Raw genomic sequence first — 13,582 nt, forward strand, 5'->3', positions numbered from 1 at the left:
TAGGTGGACGGGAAGTTCATTCCATTTGGAGGCCACTTTAGTGGGGAAAGCCCGACCTAGTTCCTTAGCTTTTTTTGAGTGCGTGACTTTCACTAGCCCTTGGGTTTTAGACCTCAGGGCACGGCTAGGTTCATATGCAGTGACCTGTTTTTTTAGATAGGCAAATAGATTTTTCACATGGGCTGGTCCACACTCACAACCCCTATGTACGTGGAGATGAGCAAATGAACATTTCCCCCCACACTCTCCCAAATCAATGAACTCATGCTAGGAGGCACCATATATATTTATTAATTTACTGGAAGATGGTTCGCCCAGTCACATGGGGTTACAGGAAGCGCTGGCATCCCTCGGTCGTGGCCCCGGCCCGTGTCAGCCTTTCGGGCCCCGACGTCATGTTGGCGCTCAGTAATAACCTTGGGACTGAGCGAGTGTCTCCTCAGAGCTCATCCTTGGGTGCCTTCAGTGGGTAATGCTGGAACTCCTCCGGCACCTCTTCTCCCTTCTTTGATTTCTTGTAGAAGCCAGCAGAGTCCAAGAGGGCGCAGATTTCATCGGCCTTCAGGTCTCCTACTTTGACCACCTGTGGGACAGCATGGACAAGTCATTAGTAGACGTGCAGACGCTCCAAGCAACACACACATCTCTTTCTCAGAACTCCCCAAACCTTGGGTTACAAAGATTCTTTGAATATGACCATAGACGAGAACAGTACAACCTTGCTACCCATCCCAATTGGCTGCTTGCCATGGCTGGCTTGGTCTCCAGCTTTACTTGTGTTTGAGCAGTGATAACGTGACAGTATTACAGTTGGGACAGCGCAATCATTTTCTAACTCTTTGGCTTTTTCTACTCTAGTTGTGATCAATAAAACATGTTTGATTGCTGTGAGTTCACTCATAGCGAGGAATAGTCCTTTGTTGTTGTCACCTTGGAGGTTTACATGTGAACTAGATCAGGAATGGTGATAGAGTACCCGGAAATCTTTTGTTGCTGGCTAATTGAGCTGAGAGGGCTGCACCTGCATGCATGCACTTATTTCACTTTCCAGTCTGCTTACCATCTGGTGGATGAAAGGAGCTCTCTAAGTTAAAAGGGGTACATGTAACCAGTGCTCCAGATAAGATTTGGAAGTGGCAAGTATTTTACACACTATTTTTTAAAGTTGGGATTAAAATGATTTGTAGGGAGTACACATGTAAATCCAATTCCCAACGGGAGTATTTTATATGTGAATAAAAATGTTTTAACTGGAAAAAAGAAATATTTTGTAATCATTATTTCTTTGTATGCCAAAGAAGGTCTGGGAGTCCCTCAAATGGTGCAAACACAGCCCATTGACATGTTCTCTGGTGGATGGCCCCCGGGAGAGTCTCACCACGCTTTAGCTCACTGCGCTTTTCACAGAGAAGAAATGTCCATATGCATATCAGTCTTTGTCCCACCCAAAGGTATTCCAGCACCGAAAAACGTGTCTGGGTTGCTGTTGGTACTCTTGTTCAAAGGAGGATTGCCTAAAATTGCGGTGCTGGACTGCTCAAGTGGGTGTGATAAAGACTGATACGCAAATGGATATTCCTCCTTTGTGAAAGGTACCGTGAGTTAAAACTGCAGACTCTCAAGTGGGCACCTTCCCACAGAACAGGTCATTAAGCCGTGTTAGTTCTCGCAGAACGGGTGCCCATCAGGGACGTCATTTGGGGGTCGCCAGGGGTCGCAACTAAGACCTCTGTGATGTCCCTTGCGACCTCTACTAAAAAAAAAAAAAAACTTTTTTTTTTTTTTTTTTTTTTTTAAGTTATGCAAGCTCCTGGGCTGTGGCTCTTTACTTCTGGGGTGGCTGGCTTTCTTGTTGAGGCCCCTTAAAAAAAAGACTTGAGGCACTCCTGTTCTTATTTTTCTTATAACACTTTCAGCACTGACCCTAAATAAGAAAGAATAGGAATACCAAATAATGTGTCTTTCTGGAATTCTATACAGTAATTGCTGGCCTCATTAAATGTTTATTTCAGGCACACTTCATGGGGTGAGTCACTGATTTAGTCTGTTCTTAAACGCCTCACTAAGCCGTTCATCCTTCTGAGGTCGATAAATGAGTACCAACACAGGTTGGGTGATATTGGGTGTATACTTTTTCTATATAAAGCGCTTAATGATGTGTTATTATATAGCACTTACGCTTATCATTTGGTCATGGACGTCTGCTTGCATACACAGTCATTTGGTAATACGGGCCAATAAACACTGAACTTAATGATACATATGGCGATCCATTCTTGTATGAATGTACATCATATAGTGATATCATAACTATATTTTTCATAGTGTACAATGCTATGTGATGCCACTTCCTGTTTTGTCAACGGGTGAAATGTCGTGTTCCATCGCTACCCGCTATATCACTTTGGGGCGGGGTCTAATGACATCACTTCCTGTGATGTCATCAGGGGTCAAGGGTCGGGTGATGTCACTTCCGCTACCCCTGGCATTTTGGTGAAATGACGTCCCTGGTGCCCATACCTCTTTTTCATTATTTCTTTGCACCTAATTATTCATAGACATTAAGATACATGTTTAGTTCTTCTGAACAGTATATTCCTGTGGTACTACCTGCGCTACTGTCCAAACAAATCCATTGAGCTGTGTCGGTGAAAGCAGGAGCAGAAGGTTCTACATGTCTGTTTCCTATTTTGTGTTGGGAGTATTGTTACTACCTATTTTTATTTTTGGGCAGTATTTGTCAATTTTTAGGGTGTGAAAGTGGCCAATACACCCCTTATCTCTGGGGCTGTATTTAACTGTTTGGGTATCGAATATAATCGATTGAATAGTATATTTGACCGAATTCGGCGAATACCATTCAATCGATTATAAAGTCAAATTAAATACCGAACATGTGGTTAAGGGGTTGTGGGGGTGTTCCTTGCTCCCCATGTTCAGTATGTTTGGCCTTGAGGATTGCAGGGGTGTCCTCCGCTTTTGAATATTAGAGGCGGGGGATGAAAAAATAAATAGAAGGAGACTTTGCTGCGTCGTATCCGACCCGGGTTAGAGGGCCAGAACTGACACTGCAGGGTCAGGAGAGGCATCAGACGGAGAAAAGGTAAGTCGAGAGGGTGGCGGGATGTACTGGGGAATTGGGGGAGATTGGTTTGGTGTGTTTGGCCATGGTAAACTCGTATTTGCAGCGAAATGGACTACGGTCAATTCCACCCTGAATAATTCTACCATGATCAAACAATCCAAATCTGCTGTTTGTAGGTAGATTTGGAGCGTGGCGGAAGTATGGATGTATGCGGCATACCTGTGCCTCTTTAGGGTCACCATTGGGTCACCATTCATAAGCATACAGGCCAGGCTTATTTTACCTGGTGGGCTCAGGGCTAACTGGCAGGGGCAGTCCATTCCTCACCCATGGATTTGAATTCAGAAGCAGCAATTCTGTACCTTAGTTACTGGATCTTGATGGTGTGGACGAAGGGCTCATGTCCCAAAACCCTAGTATAAAAGGTGTTGTTGAAGCTCAAAGCAATCCATAGTACCTTTTAAAGGGCTCATCAAAAAACAGCCTTTCTCAGCAAGCAAGAGCCCTGCAGTGGAGCGTCGAGCTCCATCTTGCATCGCAGAACAGAAGAAGCCTACAGCACTAAAACAAGACCACCAGCCCATCCTGCATTCCAAACCCATATGCTAGCCTGAGATGGAGGATTTTGAAATACAGGTTAGAGGTCATTATACAAATTCAACATTTCTGAAATGAAACCCAATGGCAAAAGAAACATCTGAAGCATTAATATTCTAGCAACTGTCCTGCATCGATCATAAAACTGGACCATGCCGGTTCCTCCATCCTTCCGTACTTCATATCTGATAACCAACCCAGAGAGCACCTGGTCCACTAACCAAAAATAAAGCTTTGGCACTGCATTCCTGCACCAGGTACATTTCCTGTGTAGCCACAAACTGAAGTCTACTCTTTAAGGTCAAGTGCTATGTTTGTACCAGACAAAGGCAGGAGCAAAGGCAGGAGCACTAAGTCGAACCACTACTTAAAAAAGCGTGCCAAAGCCACAAATTGGTCCCGTTCCTTTCATGGTCTTATGCCAAAAGGAGGCTCCATCATAATCACCAACCTGAGCATGATGGGGCCTCCTTTTGGCATAAGACCATGAAAGGAACGGGACCAATTTGTGAATTTGGCACACTTTTTTAAGAAGTGGTTCGGATTTTCACTGACGGGATCCCTGCCATCTTGAGGAATTCAAAGGACTTTGTTCAGTATGTTTAAGACTAGAAACCCCTGACCAGGCACTCCTAAAATGTAGGTACTAAATCCAATCTTTGGGGGTTTTCACCGTAAAAATAATTTTTCTTCTTTGGTGACTTCTTTCCATTTTAAATCAGTTGACTCTCCATTCCTCTGAAAACCCTGCTTGGCCGTATTAAGGCAATTCTTTTTTCCATGTGTGCCAAGCGCTACTGAATTATTTTGAGATTTAATAGAAAAGAGATTGCAACAAAATGTGCAACAAAAATATAAAAAAATAAAATAAATGGTAAATACAGTGTGTGATGCTACATCAACCTTTCTGATGGTCCACTTATCTGATATTTGACTGTGAAGCGGTCCACGTCATTAGGATAATCTGGCCCTTTCTTATCCCAATTTCTGCAGTAAACATCTATTTATTTTATTTATAATCTTTTCTTTTAGGAAAAATCTTTTATATTTAGATCTAGACATTACATCTTACATTTCTAATTGTGTTAAACTATCTATATCATTGTCCTAACACACTTCTAACGAGAATCAGCTATCCAGTGCCAAAAAAGCCAATTCTTTCTGATGACATTAGGATGTATGGCTTGGCGGAAATTCCACCTGTGCAGTGGAAGTGACAGTTTCCACCCATAATTCTCCTCCACCAGAATGGAAATCCCTAGGAGTCCTTCGCTGGGGGAGAAACAAATCCATAGTTATTGCCTGAAATTTCAATGTGATCTGGATGCTCATATGCCAGCCAATTTAGTCAATCAGGCTGTGCAGAAACCTTGGCTCTCCTAATTGGCAGGTATTGTATTGTCATGCAGCATTTCAAAAAGTGCATTAAACACAATTTGGTGGAACAGCAACGGGGGTGTAATTTTCTCCTAATCTGCCATTCCTTTCAGTAGTCTGAAATTCTACAATTCTATAATTCCATGAGAACTGGAGCAAGCCTTTGCTGCACCAGATTCTCTTCTCGAACCCTTATTTGCTACGCATGGATGTGGCGTATAAGCAAAAGGATTTGTGATTGGTGTTTTGTTGTCTGATTCTCAGAATCTTTAGAATAAACTAAGTGCACTTGTGCTGGGAGATCGTACATCATAACTGACAATCCCCGTTAGCCACCCACTTTCACCAAAAAAAGCAAAGACAAGTGACGGGGAAACGGCAGAACAAGCATGGGGTTTCAACTGATTCCCGTTTCTTTCATGGGAGGAATCGTTTTTCTCCCACCACACTTTATAGTCTAGTTAAATGTTGTTTCTCATCCATGCACCATCTCTAATCTGCCTATTTATGTGAGGCCTGCAAAGCTGGACGGAGTACTCAAGTAGCGCCTTGTCCCACCTCCCAGGTCCTGCTCCATCTAACAGTGTACCAGTCACACAAGATGATTGGCTCCCCAAGCCTTCTCGAGTATTTACGTCACTATTGTACTCCTCAGTGGGATGCAGGGAATTAAGTCCTTCTCTCATTGTTGTCTAGGCTCTTGTACTGTTTCAGAGCGTGACTGAGAAAGCCAACGAGCAATAGATGGACATGCTTGAGTCGAGAAACTGTGCTGTTATGGACATGAGGGCGAGCATTGAAAAGCGCCTTGAGATCCCTGTTGGCACTGGCTTTGGGACTGGCCATTGGAAATTAGATTTTTAATTGACCTTAGGGCTGACTTACATACTGTCCTTGGTATAGGAAATTCAGGGCAGGTGTTGGGACTGGCTTTTGGCACCAATTTGGGTATTGGATATGAGATCAACATTGGGACAGTCTTTGAGATTGGCCTAGTAATCACCCTTGTGATTAGCAATTGGCTTTGAGGTTGGCCTCTGTTGCCTTTAGGACAAACATTGGCATTTGACTTTCGACTTGCAGTAGGATCTTTCCTCAGCGATTGACGATGGGACTGATCTTGGTGCGGACCTTTGGGAATTCCTGCATGGATTTGCTTTTGTAACTGGCTTACAGACGTTTTGGGATTGGGGAGTACCGGGTTACTCGTTCAAGAAGAAAATGTGGCTCCATTGCTATGAGAGGTAGGCAGCGATCTGCATATGAATTGCTATAGGTGCAGCAGTGTTTGCAGGTAATCGGAATGGATCTGTGTGGCTAAAGACATGGGCACGTCCCTTAAGAGGTGCGAATGGTGGGTGATTGGAAGGGGAGCCTGATAGAGATGCACGGGGGACAATGACACACTAATGGTGGTCATTTAAATGTATTTTTCTTGCACTGTGTTTTCTTCAGTCTTACTAGAACTGCTGTAAAACGCAGGGTGGAGTGGAGGAAAGGAAGGACTCGGTATGGGGGTATGATTTTGTGGGGTGACAGTGAGTATGGGCGTGGGTAGTGGGCATAAAAGTGGCCGGGGCAACAGCAACATAGTTATGATATGGCATTTATAACGCGCCTACACACAATTGTTTCAAGGCGCAACCAGTCAAGGGAGGGGGAACGTGGGGAGACAGACACCGAAGATACTAGGCCAGGTGTCATTCAGATCGCGCAAGTGCATGGGAAGGGACAAGGGGGAAAGTGCAGTACATGGGATAATAGAATAAATAACAATAAATAAAAGTAAGGCCAGCAGGTGGCAAGTGCAAAGGTAAGTGCAGACAACAGGTGTCAAGTGCTGGTAGTGGGACTGTAGGGATACAGAAGCAGTCCCCAAGTGCGGGGGTTGCCAGGAAGGCAGTGCAGGTGTGTGTGACTGGCGGGGCAAGGGACATGGGCCTGAGTCAAAAGGGAGGCCAGGTAACCAATGCAGTTTTGGTTTAAGCCAGTAGATCAGCAGGGGAGAGGCGGGAGAAAAAGCAGAAGCAATGAGAAAGGTTTTGAGGTACTTCCGGAACCGGAGATTATTCTCCTCAAGTTTCAGGGAGGCAAGGAGGCTGTTCCAGTGGGAGGCCTCAGCCGAAGAAAGAGATCTACCACCAACTCGTTGCATGCAGAAGCGACTGACCCTGAAGGAGTTGGGGGTGGATGAGCGAAGAGCTCAAGAAGGAAGATATTTAGGAAGAGAGAGTTGAAGGTATTGAGGCCCCAGGCCCCAGAATGCCTTGTAGACAATGCAGAGAGTTTTGAACTTAATCCTTGCAGCCACTGGGAGCCAGTGAAGAGATTTCAGTCCTGGAGAGATATGATCCCTGGGCTTGAGGCCAAGGACAAGTCTCGCAGTCCTGTTCTCGTTGAGTTGCAGAGGGCGGAGAGGGGAGGCAGGCAGATTTAGAAAGAGGCTTTTACAGTAGTCCAGCCTAGAGAGAACCAGAGCTCTGGAGACAGTGAGCTTCTGGGGGAAGGAGAGGGAAGGAAAAACACCTCTGAGGAGGTGCAGCTGGTAGTGTGACTTCTTAGAGACATCAGAATGTGAGGAGAGAAGGAGCGTGTAGAGTTGAAGATGACCCCGAGGTTTTTAGCCTCACAGGTGGGAGCAGGAAAAGGGCCAAGAGAGGCTGGCCAGAGAGTGACAGGAAAGGAGGGAGCGGGTGTGCCGATGAGGAGAATCTCAGTTTTACTGGTAGTAAGGCAGAGATCATTGGCGGCATACCACTCCTGGATAGCAGGCAGACAGTCAGAGATGAGAGAGGGAGAAGAGGTGGCTGAGGGTAGCCTGAAAATGAGCTGAGTGTCATCCGCATAGCACTGGAAGTTGGGGCAGAAAGCAGCAATGCAGTGGGCAAGAAGTGCCGGGCATTGGTTGAACAGCTAGGGAGAGAGGTTAGAGCCCTGCGGAACACCACAGGTAGAGATAGAGATAGACGAGAGGTAGGACCCAAGTTGAACCAGGAAGGGTCGGTCAGAAAGGAAAGAAGTCGGCCACGCCAGGGCCAGACCGGTGATCCCCAGGTTATCACAGAGACGGTTGAGCAGGATGGCATGGTTGACCGTGTCAAAGGCAGAGGAGAGATCAAGTAAGATGAGGGGGTGTTGGAATCAATGTTGGAGAGCAGGTCTTCACAGATGCTCAGGAGAGCAGTTTCTGTGCGTCTGGTGCCAGACTGATGATCATGGAGACAACCAACAGATTCAGTGTGAAGATTGAGCTGGGAGATGGCCAGCTTTTCCAAGAGTTTGCCCAGAAAACGAGTGATGCAGATTGGGTGATAGTTAGCCGGGCAGGACAGGTCGGCAGAGCGGTTTCTAAGAAGAGGTTGCACAACAGAGTGCTTCAGGGGTGAAGGGAAGACTCCGGACTACTTTATGTTTTACACTTCGACCACTGCAGGACAAGCCCACAGTAAGGAACAGACTGGCCTCGTGACGTGCTGCCTATGACCTGTCATCCTCCTGGAGTTACCTGCATCCGGAGCTCAATCTCTTGGTATGAGATGTACAGACAGGCCCGGCACAAAGGTCACGTTACATTTTACAATTAAATTAATTACAGAAAGGAAACATGTATGACCGGTCCTAACACTGAACCTTGCATGAGGAAGAAGAAATGTGGTGGCAATTTGTATTATGGGCTGCCTCTCTCCATCCCTTAAACACGCCACTTGCTACCGTGCGGTAGGTGCACATCCAAGTAAGGCACCGAGTCTAGCAAGGCAGAATGGGCTTAAGGACACTCACCTTCACCACTTCATCCTTTGAATTATAGAAGATAAGCCGCGGCTCCTCCTCTTCCCTGGAGTCGTACTGTAGATTATGGCTATGACGCCAGAGTTAAGGAAATCAATTTTATTTATTTATTTATTTATGCATTTATATAGCGCACCTAACCCAAAGGTATCTAGGTGCAGTTATTGAGAATCCATTGAGGTTACAGCAGGAACAGACATTGCATCATGGTGAAAAAATAGCAGAGTAGATAGCTACCTTTTCAGTATGTACAGTTACAGTTACATCATAATTACAGAGGAGGGCTAACATGGAAATGCATATCAGAGGGTATACATGCAACTTTTGGTAAACCGCGTGATTGTGTAATGTTTGCAGAATTTCACCTACACATCCGGTTCAGAAAACGTAAGGCAGGAGGTCAGACTCCTCACTCAGGCAAACATGGACTTCTCTTGGACATGTCACGGATACAACAACAAATATATTTTTTTATAATGAGCTTCCTGACTGACTCCAGTCTCTAGGTGGAGGACCAGGTATTGAACCTCTGTACTCGGCGCTGTTCCGTTTCTATGAGGAGCGCATTGCACCTGAGCTAGCCTTCCGTTCAACACAGTCCACGCCTAGGGCCCACTCAATACCTGCCATTTTACTGAACCAATCCCATTGATAAGTGATGTAGGGCTCCAGTCGCCTTCTGCCACCATTCCATCTATTAATGGACCCTTGCTGAAATGGGAATCCATGTCCCACAGAAACTCTGTCCTTGGCCTCGCTCGGATGGGAAGACGTCTAGGCGCGAGATAGGATCTCAGGCCCCTTGGATTCTGGGTCTCTCATGAAGGGGTCCCATCTTCCAGTGAGACCGCAGCCCAGTATTTGCAGCCTTTTCTTGTTGTCTATCTCTGGGCGGTTTAGTTTGTATATGCCAGAAACAAACTATGTATTACGTACATTTATTGGGAAATATACTCAGTGCAATAGTGAATATGACCAGAAATAGTGCAATAAAAGTAAAGGGGAGCAAGACACATGGCCGTCATCAGTCTGTCTGTATGCCTGTAAACAAAACCTGCAAAAAGAATTTGCTGCCAAAACCGCTGTTGTTAGATTGACTCTTGCTGTATTCAAGTTTTGTCTTGGTGGAGAGGGGTAGAGGGTAGCCTGCATTTCCAGGTTAGTCATGTTTTGCGGGAGGGGGTAGCCTGGAGTTTATTCATGTTTTCAGGGCTAGTGCAAGAGGGATTAGCCAGGGTAGCCAGGATAGTCATGTTTTGCTAGTGAGGGGTGAATCATGTTTTGCCAGAGGGGGTAGCCTGGGGTTAACTTAAGCTTTCAGGGCGAGGGCTAGAGCGGTTAGCTAGGATTGCCATGTTTCTCATGTCTTGATGGAGAGGGGTAGAGGGTAGCCTGTATTTCCAGGTTAGTCATGTTTTGTGGGAGGGGGTAGCCTGGGGTTTACTCATGCTTTCAGGGCGAGGGCTAGAGCGGTTAGCTAGGATTGCCATGTTACTCATGTTTAGATGGAGAGGGTAGAGGGTAGCCTGCCTTTCCAGGTTAGTCATGTTTTGCGGGAGGGGGTAGCCTGGAGTTTATTCATGTTTTCAGGGCTGGTGCAAGAGGGATTAGCCAGGGTAGCCAGGATAGTCATGTTTTGCTAGTGAGGGGTGAATCATGTTTTGCCAGAGGGGGTAGCCTGGGGTTAACTTAAGCTTTCAGGGCGAGGGCTAGAGCGGTTAGCTAGGATTGCCATGTTTCTCATGTCTTGATGGAGAGGGGTAGAGGGTAGCCTGTATTTCCAGGTTAGTCATGTTTTGTGGGAGGGGGTAGCCTGGGGTTTACTCATGCTTTCAGGGCGAGGGCTAGAGCGGTTAGCTAGGATTGCCATGTTACTCATGTTTAGATGGAGAGGGTAGAGGGTAGCCTGCCTTTCCAGGTTAGTCATGTTTTGCGGGAGGGGGGTAGCCTGGTGTTTGCTCATGTTTTCAGGGCAAGGGGCAGAGGGGTTAGCCAGGATTGCCATGTTACTTATGTCTTGATGGAGAGGGGTAGAGGGTAGCCTGCATTTGGAGTTTACTCATATTTTCAGGGCTAGTGCAAGAGGGCTACAGCCTCATCCTCTCTCCATCTAAGCACCACTAACCTGGCAAACCATGTAATGCCCACACCCACCACCAAAGAAACACAACTCAGATGGCAATCATTCATTCATGTTTTAGTTCGATTTTTAGTCACATTGCAGGAATTATTATCAGAAATTTTGTTTGAGATTGTGTGCCTAATTAAAATGTTGGCTTTGGTGTGATAAGATGTGCAAGGTGTATGTACAAACCATATCACAAATAAATTAAAAAAAGACAAAATGAAAAAAGAAAGTAAGATGACACTCTTGGCTACGGCACTTTACTTCCCTCCCTCAAAACGCGACTACCTGGCAATGTACTACCTGTTCTTCACTTAAACTAAATCAGACAAAGTATCAAAGAAGTGTATCCGGAAACATTTCAGCTGTGTTTTAATGTCAGTGCTGAGCGATGCACTCTAAGATGTGATGTCATACAGATGATCCCATGCATTTCATGCATGCATTACTTTCATGCACTGCCCATTTGTTTCAAGCTATTCTTGGGGGGGTTCACACTCATGGAGGAGAGCACAAAGCATGTGCTACTACACACCATTGACATGTTGCCACAGGGGGTGTCATGTCATTCTAAGATAGATTTTAATTTCCTTTTGGCGGATGCGAGTCAAAGGGCCTCGTTGCAAGTAAGGTAGCCAAAGTAGAACGGGCAGTATTTTTGAATACTGCCTGTTTTACCACTCCTCCTGATTATGGGGTTTTGAACCCATAGAGGAAAAAAACCCTAATCACAATGGTAGTCATGGTGCTGGCGCTATTACCGTGTGCGGTAATGTCGCCACTCCCCAGTGAAGTACAATGGGATTTCAGAATGGGGAGTAACTGAAGTCCCTAATCAGGCAGTGAATTACCGTTACCACTGGCGATAACGGTAATACACTTTGAATGAGATCAGCGCTCCTAATGCTGCCAAACTCGTAATGCGGCCCAAAGTCACATTTAATTATGTTGTTACAGCTGCTAGGACACAGGGAAGGGAGTGTTCTATTCTTGATGCTGATAGAAATCTTTATTGTTTCTCACACTTGAGGGAAGGCAGCCACTGTGCCACCCATTATTTTAGTGACACATCACCCGCCCCAGCAAATCCATCGCATAAAATGGGCTGCAGGTTTAGAGAGAAAAGTTTGACATTTGGCACATTCTCATCCAAAGTCTGGGCGAAAGATCCTGGCAAATCAAAATCTTAAACAGGGTATATTGGACCCTGGAGCGTTTGTGGAAGAGAGATCTTTCCAATAAGAATGACTGCTGGGGTTGTGTGCATCAAGTTGGAATACTGGAACATATGATGTGGGATTGTGTGTGGGTGTGAGATATTTGGCGGGAGCTCGCTGCAATTTCTGAGAAGGTACTGGAGATGAAAATTGATAATGATTTTACGACTTTAATCTTGGGTGGAGATGAATTGCTTGAGGAATTAACTACTTATCAGAAGAAATGGCTTTTTCGTAATGCTGCAATGGGGAAGAAAATGATCCTAATTGGTTGGAAATCTACTGTTTCACCTAATATTGATGTTTGGATTGATGAAATGCACAGGCTGGCAGAAATTGAGAGAGCAATCTACAGCAGAGAAAGGAAATTCTCTCTTTTTGATAAGCTTTGGGGGAAATGTATGCATTTGTATTAGACTCTGATTAATTTTATTACGGATCTGGGGGGCTGGGTTGGGGGGGATGGGTATTATAATTTGCTTGTTCTAATGTACATAGTTTTGTTAATTGGAACCTGCTGTTCTTTTTCTCTCTCTTCATTGATGGTTATTTGTACTCATTGGAATATCATCTATGTATTTTGTTATTGAATATATGAAAATAAATCATTTTAAAAAATGGGCTGCAGGCATCCTTGCTATCACCCGCTTGGTTTTTCAGGGGCAGTTTGAGCGTATTTGTAATTGTATGTGTGCGCTCTTGTGCATTATCACGACTGTTCATTGTTGATTGTTAACAAAATTTTCAAGAGAAATGTTGATCTTAATGTTTTAAAATTACATTAAGTATAAGGGCTATCTATGTGAATTGGACCTGGTAATTGTTACCGGCATCACTATCTATTTCTGGATCAGATTGATGGATAAATGGCACGGTCTCCTCACCATTTACCCTGTACTCGGGCGAATATCCAAGGTCCTGTTTTTAATATGGATGTGTGTGTGATGCTGATGTGGAGGAAGCAGCACTCCCACCGTAAAATGGGAGAGTTGTGGTGTAGTAGCAAATCAAGCTTATTTTGCCTCCCAAGACCTGAATATGGTGTTCCTTCCATGGGCCATACCGGGGGTAACGTGCCAGCAGCCCGAGTTAAAGGCCCTAGTGAAGTGGGGGCAGTTAACGTTATTACCACACCAGCCAACTTAAAATGAGGCCCAGGGCCCTCATTACGAGGTTGCCTACAGGCAACCTTGCCTTACCGTTGCTGTCGCCTGACATCCCAGTGCTACTGGTATATGACAAGCTGCAGAGGAACGGTACATTCCCATTCCCGTGGATTCCCATAGGACTCCATGGGAATAGGAACCCTGAAGCACCGGCACCATTAATAACGGTGCCGGTGCTTCAGTGAAAAATCTGCCGGTAGGGGCCTGAGCTCCCGGCAGGTCAGGC

The 13,582-nt window shown here is 45.4% G+C and overlaps 1 pseudogene; it reads right to left on the reverse strand.

The window, feature by feature from the left end:
* Positions 1 to 273: 273 nt before the first annotated feature.
* Positions 274 to 13,582, reverse strand: part of LOC138493299 (selenoprotein M-like) — a 69,487-nt pseudogene continuing 56,178 nt past the window's right edge.

The sequence above is a fragment of the Ambystoma mexicanum genome, chromosome 10 (genome assembly GCF_040938575.1).
Source record: "Ambystoma mexicanum isolate Mex_15411 chromosome 10, UKY_AmexF1_1, whole genome shotgun sequence".
NCBI lineage: Eukaryota > Metazoa > Chordata > Amphibia > Caudata > Ambystomatidae > Ambystoma > Ambystoma mexicanum.